At 39.8% G+C, this 13,832-nt stretch overlaps 1 protein-coding gene across 1 annotated transcript in view; it reads right to left on the bottom strand.

Annotated features, from left to right (window-relative positions):
• Positions 1 to 13,832, bottom strand: part of ELOVL2 (ELOVL fatty acid elongase 2) — a 51,225-nt gene that overhangs the window by 37,218 nt on the left and 175 nt on the right. The window lies entirely within an intron of this gene.

Below are 13,832 nucleotides of genomic sequence, written 5' to 3'. Positions count from 1 at the left end.
TAAAGAAGATTTCTCTAGGGAGACCTCAGATGTGGCCTGCCAGCTCCCAAGAAAATGGTAGCAATTATTGACCTCATTTTCCTTCGCTCTAACAATCAGATTTAAAATGACAGAATGACCTGAGCTGGACCATAATTCCTGTCTGTGATGATGTGACAAGAATGTATTGGCTGTGAGGGAATAAACAAAAAGACAATCAGTTAAAAATGAAAGAGTAGACAGAAATTCTGCCTCCTTCTAACAGCCTGAGTGAATACATCACTTTCTCAAGCAAAGCAACATTCCTTGGGAACAGGTTCTGGCTTGAATAACAGAAAGTTTCCTTTGGAGCAGGCAGGTCTTAAATTTACAAGGAAAGAACCCCAATGATTTTTTTTTTTAGAAAGAAGTTAATTCTGTTTTGGCTGCTTTCTTAATTGTCTGCTCAGCTCTTGTTGACTTTCCAAGGCGTTGGGAAGACAGATCAGTGTCAAAATTAATTTTACATCAGCAATACGAAAGCCTGCAGCTTAACTTACCTGCTCCCAAACAGCTAGGCTTGGTAAAGGATACACACCAAACTGTGTATGAAGAACCAGTAAACAATTTGTCCTTATAAAAGTGCAAGACAGCCAGCTGCACTTTGAGAAGCACAGGAAAATAATTCTACCAAAACAAAGGAGGCAATCATCCGTTTAAGGCTTTGGATTTGCCAGACTATTTAGTTTTGGAATAGAATATTCCCCAAATATATACTGGGTATAGAGTGTTTGCCCAAAATTTGCCACATGTGCTATTACATGGTTTTTGGAGCAAATATTTTGCATCCTACATTTAGACCCATACAATAAGTAAACAAAAAGGGCACAGGGAGCAAATGAAATGGTAGGGGAGAATTACAACAACAAGTTTACACGGCAGCTCAGTTTTCTCAGTATGCCATATCTTGATAAGTTTGTTTTCCTCACTATTTGCAGACAGATTTTGTTGCTGCTGAGAAGCTGATTTCATAAGTTAGTATAATGCATGCAGGACTTTATTTTGTGCTTGGCATACACAATTGCTCACTCTTTCTGGAGAAAGAAACAGGCACAAGCTGACAACATATCCTTTCTAGTACTGTGAAAATCTCTTCATTTTCTGCGGCAACAAACTTCACTATCTAAGACAAATAGGAGATCTTAAGCCTCTGCACACAATCTCATGTCCTGTTGGACAAAGAACCTTACAAAAGACCCCAAACTAAAACAAACCCCCCCCCCCCGAAAAATCCAAGAGCAAGAGCTCTGGTTTTCCCACAATCCTGGCAATGCAGGAGGACAAAGGGCACTCTATGCCAAAGAAGTAGGTTTCTTGGTTGCCGTCCCAGATGTCTGCAACTGTGTCCCCATGGCAGGGATTAATGTGCAAGGGACTGCCTGCCTCTCCTGATACAGGCAGGGCGATCAAAAAGGATTTTATAAAATGTGTTGCCTGTCTGGGGCTTTCCCCCACTGAACAGTTTTGCCTGAGTTTCTTAAACAGCTTGTACCTTGGGGGGTCCTTGGCTGCTGGCAGGGGAGAACAGGCAGGAGTATTTGTAAATCTGTGTGGGTAGCATTTCTAGTTCCTCTGGGCACGCTTAAAAGCAGGGCTGTGTGTTTTTCTCTTTAAAAGACAAGAAATTAAATAAAGTACTAAAATGTAAACATATAAAAATGAAATAAAATACTAGGGTGCTTTTTATATTTTGTAATCTTTGATGGGCAATTGTCAGCAGCCCTTCAGAAAACTGTAAGTCAAAAACTCAACTTGTAAAATATCAACCAAATAATTACTTAATTCAGACTTTTTCCTGAAGTTTTAATTCCCTTTATAGACACACTTTTGCTAAGGACAAGAGTGGTAGAAGATTTAGTACAGCCTTTGAAGCATGCGAAAAAAAAAAAAAAAAGGAAAACTATGAGACATATTAGGAAAACTGACAGCTCCCTACATACATGTAATTAACACTTTTTTCAAACCAGTAACAAAATCTCATAGTCAGGATGTATGAAGCCGAATGCACTTCTAACAGACAAAATGCTACAGGTGCTGTCCATAAAAATATGAATGAAATGCAGCAGATTTTGTTTGCGTCACTTAACCATGTACAGTACACATAGTCAATACCTTATGAATTTGTGAAATTCACTCCTATTAATTTCATATGCCTGAATTACTTTAAAGTTGCCATAGATATAGAATGTGTACAGAAGCCTGTATTAAATATAAAGGGTTCCATGTGTAAATAGAAAACTGCATCATAGGATACTTCATTCTTTCAGAAACAAATAATGGCCCTGAAAACATGTTCATCCTCATGAGTAAAAGAGTCTCCAGTTGATGCAATTATTTAACTGCCCTGAACTCCTTATAAACATGCAGAAAAACTAAGTCAGAGCTAAACATCTGTGGCATTTTAAGTACCATGAAAGCCACTCTGCTGGCTGGAGAGTTGGACTGCCACACACTGACTTCTCAGCTTTGCTTCCCCTGGGCTGGGAATGACACCACAGAGCTGCTGGCAGTGCTGGTTCTACAGCTGTTACCTATCTCAGATAAAGGGATTGGTCAATTGAAACTATCTAAACTGGAGCTCTTAAAATACACTGTACCAAGTTCATGTGAGCTGTGCAGGACCTGCTGCAAAGGAATGGTGCTGTGTGCCTGGGAGCTGGCACAGCTGGAACAGGAGCAGAGAGGTGTTCATATCTTTGGCTAGCTTGTGGTGACTTCTTTAGTATAGATCCCCTGAATCAAACCCCCTCTACCCTGCATTTCTACTGAACTTAGCTGCCAAGCTCTTGTTTCCATAATTTTACACAATCTAGTAGTCATACTTTCAAGCTTTGCACTGTAACAGTAAAACTAGAATTATATAAAACAAATACCTCTAAATTAAGATTTTTACTGACCTCTGTTAATTCAGAAAGCTCAGAAAGGAACAAAGTCAGATTAAAACCCACAAATATCTATAATATTGATGAATATTATAGGTAATAATATTATCTATACACATCTATAATAATGTTCATGTGTTTGCTTTTTTCCCCCAAACCCCCTACTGCGTGTCTTATTTATACATTAAATCTACTAAGATGAATTCTGCCCAGCTGTTTTTCCTTTGTGGAAAATTGCACATATAAACACTTAGTCAAACTAGGCTAAGTACCTGCCCAAAGGCAAAATCTACCCTGATGCATACTCTGTCTAACCTGCTCAAGTTGTTGAATTATACAAGGACATTAAACCAGGACGAATTCTCATCCCCTTGCCCCTGTAAGAAGCAGGAGATTTATGAGATTTATAATTGTTCATAGCACAATTATAACCTAACACGTTATGGGCAAATGCCATGCTGGCTGCTGGAGAGATCAGCAGTTCCATACGGATATAAGTGTCCCCTGGGCCAGACTCACTGGACCCACTGCCAGAGTGGAGCCCTTGAACCATAATTTCTCTTCAAAAACAGGGACTGCAGGACTCTGGCAAGATAACTAAGTTTGAGGTACATGTTTTCTATCTGTTGCTCTCCATGCAGGGACTGGTAACATGGATCATGTTGTATCCTGCTTCAGCCACGTCCTCAAAAGTAACAGCAGCTTAAAAGAACTCAGCTGTTCTCGTTCTTACTGGCGAAGGAGATCTGGGTGTGTTCCTTTGCCCACTAGAGAAATGGTTTTTCTTGGTTTGCATTCATTTGCTGTGCCAGTTCTTGTAGTTTGTGCCCAAATGGATAGAACCTTTCCTGAGCTATTTATAGGGATGTAAGTTGGAAAAGGGGAAGGAAAAGAATGGAGGAGGGGAGGTGTTTGTAGCATGCTGCTGAGGATTAGAGAGTTCACATCCCAGCTTCTAAGGTTTCAGCCTTAATCTTCCAACACATGCAAAGCCTTTCAATTTCACTTCGAGGTCATTACCCATGTACAAAACTGTCTGTGTGACAAATGCAGGCACAAAACTCACTACAGGAAGCTTTTCAATTGGGAGCATAAATTGTTCTGGGAAACAAGCATGAAGTTTTAGGTAAAAAATATCTACTTCTAAAATCTGTATGTTAAATTTAAAATCAAGTGGATTTCAAGCTTGTGAGTTGTAATAGACATTTATCTTCTAATTTATCATTTGAAGCTAAATACCATTTACCCATAACTGCTGATTGAAAGAAGAAGAAAAATAAAAAAAGAAAAATTCTAAAATAAGTCACACTATCTAATAATATGTAAAGAAAACGTGACTAGAAAACATCCAGTACTTCAGTGGGTATTGCTGGTCCTGCAATACATCTTGTGCCTTTGTGATTATGTCCAGTATTAGAAGATCGGCTTTCTTGGTGGAGGCTTTTCACACAGCTAGCTTTCTTCAGCATTCAGGAAGATCATCTGACAGGATCAGCCTAAGCTGACCTGTAAAGTCAAGCACCACTGAAGCTGGGAATTTCCATATGACATAACAGCTCCATGAGAGCCCTGCACCGCAGCGGCTGTCACGCCCATCCAGAATAAACACATAGCTTCTCAGAAGAAACAGACATTACAAAGATAGACGTGGTTTGGAAAAATTTTGGTTCCCTTGATAGTTAAACATTGATGAGGTGCAGTGCTGCTCTGTAGTGGACAGATAGCAGGCAGGAGGAAAACAGAGCTGCTGGCAAGGTCAGCTGGAAGTATCTGAGACCTGATACACATCACAGGCACTGATCAAGTACCGCTTTCCAGAAAATGAATATCCTCACAAGCTTAGGTTTCCAAGAAGGATAAGCATCACTTCTTACTTTGCATTGTAAGTGTGTTGTTAGGAATAACTATTTGAAGAGATGGCAATTTCTTACAAGTAAACAAAGTAATTTCTTTACAAGTGAAGTTACAAAGTAACGATTTCTTACAAGTAAATAAATATGCTTGTTTTACAGGCAAAGTCAGAAGCAGCATTGATGTCACTTGCTGCTGATTTAAGTTTCAGTACAGACAACCTTAAAAACAGATAAAATGAGAACCTTCTGTACTCGGAAAAAAAACCCCAAAAAACACCAACTACGGGAGAAAAACCAACAAGCAGACACAGAATAATTGTTTGCCAGTGAAATGCATTGTCTGAAGGAGTGGCAAAGGTAATAATGGTAAATCCAGTTATTTCATATCATACAGTACTAAGATGTTTCAGGCAAAAAAGTAGCACTAAGAAGCTCTCCCCTAGAAAACCAACTATAGCAAAAAATATATACTTCCGTTCAAGTCTGTACAATCTATAAATGTAGTGAGGGAGTAAACGCATGACAGCTGTGAGAGTTAGGTAAGCATGTAAAATAAAAGAATTCCAAGTATCACTGAATTTAAAGAAGATCCACCTATTTAAATTATTTCTTTTATGAAGATTATAAGAAAGAAATCAAGAGGTGATGTCTGAAGATACCCTCTGGTACTTTCCCCAGCTAGGTATAAATACTGTGTTATTTGAGGGTTCTAATTGAAATCAAAAGCTTCCTTCATTCTGACTGTGCATATGTCTCTTTCCTAATTTAAACCCAGTTACCCGCAGGATGAACCTAAGGAGTTCATCAACTGAGTATTGATCAAAATACATCCTAAACTGGCTTATGGGGTCAAATGTATGATCATTTCAGGTAACAGATTCCCAAACCCCATCTAATGTTGGATTGATGAATGGAGTGTCATAGGTATTTAATCATCTCACTTTGCTTTCTGCTTTGTTATTGAGTTCAGTGTTCTTAATTTACACTGACTCATTATTTGAATGCTATTGTAACAACCACCTCACTGAATGCAATGAAAGCCTCTGAGAATTACACTTACACCAGTGTCTTATCAATGCTGTTCATATTTGGAGGTGGAACAGTGTGGGGACACCTTTGTAAAAGAAGCAAGAACACACGAAACCCCAAATATGTTAAGACCAAGGGACTAGTATGGGTTTCTCATTTTCAGCTGATCAGGTTGTTCCTTATGCTATTGAGTGCTCAGGAGCTGTTAGGTTTATTAAGTGCTTGCAGTATGCCTGTCAAACTTCAGCAAGACCTGAGGTTTAACAAGCCACAATAATGAAATGCTCACACTCCTTTAAACTCAGGAAAACACATCTGGGGGAAAAATGGGACAGTGCTGTCTTGTTTCCCTTTTACACCTGTCTTAATGACATTGCTCTCTGTCTTGGCTTTCAACTTTGTACCTTTCCATCAAAACACTTTCTGATCTGAATTCTGGCATCTCCCAAAGGTGTCTGGCAAAAAAGAAAATTACTTCCCGATTGATGACAAAGAAATTATTTTGTGAAAAAAAATATATCAAATGTAGTCCTGGAGAGACATTTTAGTTATACCAGATTTGAAATAAAACTATGCCACTAATTTAGTAAATGTAAAATGGGGAAAAAATGGTTCTTTTTCTCCAGGGTAGGTTATGAGGGACATTTTTTAGTTTTTCTTGAAGTTATTGTAAGCAAAATAACTCTTATCTAGCCTCTTATCTTTCAAGGGTTTTTGCAGATACTATTAAAATGCAGGCTCACAAAGTCTACAGCAGTAAGGAAGAAATAGCTGCATTAAACCCAAAAGGTTTTCATTTCAGTTTTCACTGAAACGGGGTATTTCTATTTTGCAGAGCAATAAAGCTAAATGCTACCTTTTCTGTTGCCTTGCAGAAATTGCCAGTTTTAAAGACAAGTATCAAATGTGTTTCACCACCAAGAAATCACAAGCTGTAGCTCAGCTTTCAAAGCAGTGCATAAAGATCCTGTGATGCTTTTGACACATCAGAAAAAAAAAAAAAATCTTAGAGAGAATGTGAAACTAAATTTTTGCCCGAAACCAGAGCCCTTGAAATTGAAAAGAATGCTATAAAATTAGAGATGTGATGTACTTAATTTTTCTGGTTCTGGGGAAGGACTGATTGAGCAGTAGTTTCTCATGGTTTTTAATCATCAAACTTCCAGATAAAGCCAATAGCTCCATTATTTGAACAGGGAAAATTTCCAAGGGTGCTTTTAAGGGTGAATCCAGTTTCTTCTAACACATTTTTCAGTGGATGTACCTAATTTTTGGGAGATTTGGATTTCTTAGGTAACTCACATAAATAAGCAGTCTACTATTTGGAGAGTGATGATCACTGCTGGCTGGAAGACATCTCTCATTTCTGCTTTCAGTAGCAGCAAGAAGTGGGAAGAAGAAAGGAACCTATGAAGACTTTGCTAATCTGAACCGGTTTCTGCTTGTTTTCTAAGTCTTTGATTTTTCATTTTCCTCCATTAACTTGAAAATATGAAGGTTTTGCCTTCATATTCATGCATAGTCTTCTGTCAGTATCAAAAGATATGTCTTGGAAAGAAGTCAAGTCAAGGTAAGTGGGTACTCCTAGGTAGGGAGGGCTGATTATGAGATTAAAGTACACAGTACAGCCTGGTGTAACAGCAAAGCAACACTGAGATGCTACTCTAGTACCACACATAATACTAACAGCTGAGAGGACAGAGACAGCTGGCTCTAAAAAATATCCCATTACATAGGATATTTTTTATATCACACAAGCATCTGAATTTGGGGAGGAGGACAATTTTGAGTATCCAGTCCTAATGCAAATTGTGTAAATCACTTAGTACATAAAGATGCTTCAATAATAAATTGGCAAGCATATAAACATAAAAATAGACTTAATGTTTTTCCCCTCTGGAATTGCATGGGCTATTGACAAACTCTTAAAAAAACTGCACCATGTGCACAATAAAACATGGTTCTGACACAAATACCAACTCCTACCAGATCAGAAGTTGCACAACCTCACAGCTAATCTTTTAAGCTCCAGCAGAAGTAACTTGGCTGGCTGCAGCCTGCAATTGGAGAGAAAGCGGGTATGGATAGTAATATTCAGAACTGCCTTACCAAGAGATGTGCCAATTCCCTGACAAGGAAATCACTCTTGAAAGAGTTTGCCAACCATTTATTCCTTGCCAAATTGAAGGCACTTTGCTTTTTGGAACAGTTTGGAACAGTTTTATCTATGCTTACAGAAAAATGCAAGAGAATGTATTGTTTCACTTTTAGTTGTATGTGAAAATGCAAGTGTAATATAAGGAAATAAGGAAACAGAAGCTGATGCATGTTTTCCAAAGTGTCACTTCAGAACACAAAACAACAATTAAAAAGGGAAATATCTTCTTCTGTTAACTGTCCTTAACTTTTTTTTCTTCCTTGCATTTCTCCCTTAAATCCTTGAGGGCAAAACCCTGTATTTGAAATGCTAATTCATGTTTTGGACTTCAGTCATGTTTAAAGAAGACTGGGAAAGGAGAGAAAAGGAAATGACAGTTGATTTTCAAGCTTAATAAAGAAGAAAACAGAATTTGGAAGTGCCCTTATGTCTCCTCTTCCAAAACAATTCTAAATTTACCTCTTTTAAAACCCTAAATGAACCCCAATGAACTCCAAGGACACCTCTTCTTAAAATTGTATGAAAGCCACATAACAGAGTGCTGTCTGCTGGCACAGGATAAGAGAGTGCACAAGCTAATTAACTCCCTTTCTCAGTCAGCCCCAACAGTGGGTATCCTAGAGTTTAATCCACACATAACTGGAATTTTAAAGCCCAGACTCTTAAACCCATTACACCATGGAAACACCCAGACCGACACTTTGCTCAGAATAAAAATGCTAATGACTGTGCTGCATGGTAATGCCCTAATGATACAAAATGTCTGTAAACTGCATCAGTTATTGTCACATAGAGGAAATAACAACAGCTGCAGACTTTTTATCATGTGTGTAAGTCAATCCCCCTGTTAGGTTGCTGTACCACATTGTCTTCTCTGGCTAAAAAGCATCATGAATGGTGACTACTGAGTAGCATCCTGTAGGAGGTTCTTAAAGAACTAGGGGAAGAATAGTTTGGTTGTGGCTCCTAATGCTTGGGTTTAGGATATTTATTTGAAACTTGGTCACTCTACTTCTAATTTCCATTTCTTGCTGTGTTTGGCTTTCAAATGATGACACAGAACATGAAATATTTCTTGCTTCATTTCCATATCTGTCCTTAGGGTGGAAAAAATCAAAATCTCTCAAAATGATGATGAAAATTACCGTAATTTTTTATTCTTTAATTGAATATCTTTGTATACAAATTTCTACCAGAGAAGGTTTGATTTCCTTCAGTATGGGGAGCTGACCTTTACCACTTTATCACAGTTACAACTGAGAAAAAGGAAATTCAGTGCAGTTTCAAAGTCATTATCTAGATGAACTCAATACTTAAAATTATCATTCTGTTGTTGTTAGACTGACATCAAGTCAGAGTACTTTCAGTATTAATGCCAATATAACATTGTCATGTCTTGAAGATGTAAAGAACTCTAATTAACCTCTGAAATCTGAATTTAACTAGTCCTCAAAAACAAAAATTGGCTTTTGCTGTTAGTCAGGTAGATAAGAAGCCCCACAGAAGCTATAAATATTCACTTCATTTCCTACTGTACTTGTCAGCTGTGCAGCAGTCCCGTGGTAAAGATGCAGTCACTCAGGTATTGTGGCCCATGTATTTACATATGATCAGGCAAGCCATGGAGGGTGTATGCAAATAATGGATTTACAAGCTCCACTGTTGCCAGGCGCTCACAGATTGGCTGACAAATTTGGTGTGCTCAGTCTGAAGTGTGGCATTTATAATGTGACAGAGCTGCATGTCCTGGGGTGTTACTTCTCTGTTATGGCAGGGAAATTCTCCTTGTACCTTTCCACCACTGCCTCATGGGGCAGGCTCATCCCAGCAGCTCTGGCTGGAACAACCAGGGGTACGCTTAATTCCATCCTCATAATTTCCCTCCCTTCTCCATTACCTTCTTTAATTACAAATCAGGCTGCACTTGTGACCCAGTACTTTTCATTGAATACAGACTTCAGACTGTTTGTATGAGGCTTAATAATGCCTCAGCTTCTAAATCAGTTTTACAGGCAGTGTTTAACAAAACTCTCATACAACATGGCATGAAAGCATCAGGGAGAATGATGATGTTATTATATTTATTTACACCTGAATTTTGCTTAGATCAGGAAATAAATCAGCCCTTTATATTTGCCTTACTTTGGAGTTTACTAATACCTAAAGAAAATACTATTGCAGGTTTTTTTCCCCAACTTTTGATTGAATCAGAGGTTCAAATTTACAGGGTTTGCATATGATTAACTTTTTTCTTCAATAAAATCAAGAGATGCTATGAAGTTAAATGAGTGTAAAATTGAGTGCCTGATGAGCAAGAGGAGTGTGCTTTTTTTCCAAGTCAGACTGCTTGTAATGAAGATACAATGATCAATCTCCAAGAATCAAAGGATCTTCCTAGAGATGAGAGGGATCAACACCAAGGGCAGCATGCAGGTTTTGGTAAGCAGGCATCTGTAACTATGCAAATGAATTCGTGGACTCTTAATTCATTTCCTGGAAGATTTTTTTCCTAATCAATTCCACCATGTGCAAAAGGCTTCAGTGTCTCTTCTTGAGTTTCTATGCAAGTAGAGTCTATTTTTTCTGTTCTATATGCAGTTTATCAGCATGTTTTCTCATAGCTTATTAATTCTGTGTCAGCTGGCAAACCCCTGCCTTCCTGCTCTGGTTCTGGATGGCAGCACTGCTGTAGTTCATTCTGCTGGGGCTGGAGAGATCTTGTGGGTGCTGCAGCATTGGATGTTGTGTCATCAGGTATTTGTGCTGAGCTGATCCCTGCTGAAAAGCATTCTCTTCCAATCTGCATGTCACTGATCGGGGGCTAGAACATTGTCTTTGCAATACTCTTTCTCATGCAGTATTCAGAGAAACTAACAAACGCCAATGGACAACGAGACATGGGGTTATTTTGTTTACTATCAGCAAAGAAGAGACATTTTTCGCTCTCTCTAGGGCACTTTGTATATGTTCTGCAATCGGTGCATGCCCACATCGAGGTCCATATGGTGGCCTTGACGCTTATGAATGCTTAGGAGAGTTAGGTGTCTTTCTGTGTTGACTTCAGATTACAGGGGTACCAAAGCCTCTGAAGGAAATGAAAAACATATTCTAGCTTCTGTCTCTCCCTCTGCCACTGGGTACTTGAAGAGGTATAGATATTGGCACCTATTAAACACAGTCCTCATGTTTATGCTTACCTTAGTGCTACCTAGTCTCTTTGTAAGCATAAGCTGCCATGACTGCAATGTTATACACCCTCTTATTCCATAAAAGTGGGATTTGACCCCATGGAAAATACACTGACAAATCAAAACGTGTAATCGGTTTAAAGTTCAAGGGTGCAGCCAAATCCTGAGCCAGTGTAATTTGACCTAGATTCACTGAAGCAAGGAGAGCTGCAGTGAACTACATAAACAGAAGAACCAAGCCAACTGTGGTTGCCCTCATACGGTGAGGATGATGAGGAAATACTTAATGGTTTATGATGGCAGTGGTTTGCTGCTTCAGCAAAATGCAATTTCAAAACAAATAAACAAAAAAGTTTTCTTATGCAACTTTCTACAAATATTAGTGATTGTTGAACACCCAGGATGCTGAAAAAACTCTCAGTTGAGTTTAAAGGACACTAGCAACCTACACCTGCTTATCTCTATTTCTATACTAGAAAAGGGAACGCTTAGTCAATGTTCCCACCACTTGGGCCAAAAATCTGTTTGTCCTACATTTGCTCCAAATACCTTTGGTAGTATACTCCAATGTCCCCATGACCCCGTGCCCCCAGAGCTCCAGGTCCGTCTAGAAATCGATGTGCTGTAACTTTTAACCTGCATTATCATCATTGCAACAGCTTTCATCAATAGCTCAGGTTTTTGTTTCAGTAGCTATTATTCCAAGGACACCCTTTCTGACTTTTGGAGCCAAAGTAACCTTCAGCCTTTATACCACTTCAAGGACTTTCTCAGATTGGCAATTCTTTCTTCATAATGCCTTTACCTATGAGTAACAAAGCTTGAGAAATGTCAGAAACTTTTGAACACTAAGATTTCTGGATATACAGAAGACCAAAATTTACTAATCCAAGCCCATGTGTAGCTCTGAATGGCAAGTTCTGGTTATTGCTTCCAGCCATTTCAAGATAAATTTCAAGGTTAATTGAACAGCTCTAGGAACCAGAAAGAACAGGTTATGGGTAGGTCTCAGCCATAATTTCCACTGGTACGAGGTGGTCAATGCCTGTGTTACCAACTAATGCTTCCTTGATTTACACAAGTATAACTGACTACATCTCAGTCCTGGAAGGAATCAAAATGAAACATTTTAACTAGTTCAGGATATTTTACCTTTCTTTCCAGCTGCCTCAGTACTCCTAAGCACCTGGATATTACCTGAACCAATTACTGATAAATAATGCACATCACTTTCTGCAACACCAGGTATCTTTGTAACCTTCGTCCTCTGTCACAAGGAAGATGTTATCAATGGCTGGTATTAACTTAAGCTTTGTGCAGCTATGGCAATTTAGCCATAGATTTTGTGTTTATATTCCAAATTGATAGGAAACAGCAATTCAATTATGTCACTCTAAGGGGGGGCTTAGGCAGCATAAACTACTGTAGCATTTTACATCTTTTTATTAGCGTCTTCTCACATCTATCATTCCAAAGCTGAGTTGGTGGCAAATAGAATACATAGGAGAAACAGATTCAGACTGACAGCAGGTGGATATGTGACTTTTAGAAAGAGGACTCAAGTTAATTCATAGAATGACTATTTGAATATTATTAATCTCTGGATTTATGGGGGGAGGAAGGGTCTAAACGGATTTTTGTTCAAGGAAGGCAGAATTTACATGATGCAAAGATTTTTTTTGGGAAAAAAAGTATTTTTGTTAAATCCTATAGAACAAAAACTAGGCTCTGTTGTTAGTAGTGTCTCAAGCTTCTGATACAACAAGCTTTGCCAAATTATTCATCTCAGTGTGCTTCAAAATTTAAGGCTGCAAAATACTTCTTTGATACTGTCCTACTTTGTAAGGTCAGCAGTACACTTAATGCATTGCTGTTTATAAACAGGATGAGCCCCTTTGGGAAGTTACTATGACTGCAAAGACACAATGTGCTACAGGGAACCGGCATTGCTCACTAAATAGGTGACTTCATTGTTCCACTTTAACTCTTCTAAATGCTGATCTGGCATCTAAAACTCCATTGTTCATTCATTACACGGGAAAAAAAAAAAAAAAAAAAAAAAAAAAAGTGCTCCACTACAGATTGCATGGCTAAAGGAAGAGCTTCTGTTAAAATAGCAAATTAACGGGAATAATCGGTTTATGTAACACGCTCAAAAGCACCTCGGAGTAGAGCAGAATGCACCTGCTCGGACCGGGGCAGGGCGCAGGGGGCCCGGGGCGGATGGATGCCCAGGGGCTGCGCATCTCTTGCTCCCTCTCTCCATCCTTCCCTCCACCCAGGACCGCGTTCCTCCACGTGCCTGTCCCCGCTCGCCGCCCGGCTCCCCGCGCTGCGCGGGTGCCCCCGGGGCTCCCTCTCTTCCATCCTTCCTCCCGCGCTCCCCGAGGTCCGTCTGTCCCTCCCTCCTTCCCCACGATGTCCAAGCTCAGCCGCTGGACCCGACCCGCGAGGGCTGTTCTGGTGCCTCGTGTGGGGGCTGGGGGCATCTGAGGCCATTCCCCGCCTTCCCCCTCGAACAATCACATCCCGAATGTGGCCCGTGGGAGCGGGGGCAGAGGCGAGGGAGGAGAGAGGGCGGGCAGCGGGGTCTCTCAGCCGGCCCCGGAGGAGCGGGGGGCAGGGAGCAGAGGGGCAGCGGCGGCCCGGAGGCAGGCGGCGCCGGGAGGGTGTGTGCGGGCAGGGGATGCGGGCGGGGGATGCG

This window comes from Parus major, chromosome 2, assembly GCF_001522545.3.
Source record: "Parus major isolate Abel chromosome 2, Parus_major1.1, whole genome shotgun sequence".
NCBI classification, from domain to species: Eukaryota; Metazoa; Chordata; class Aves; order Passeriformes; family Paridae; genus Parus; species Parus major.
This window is presented reverse-complemented; position numbering and strand designations above follow the sequence as displayed.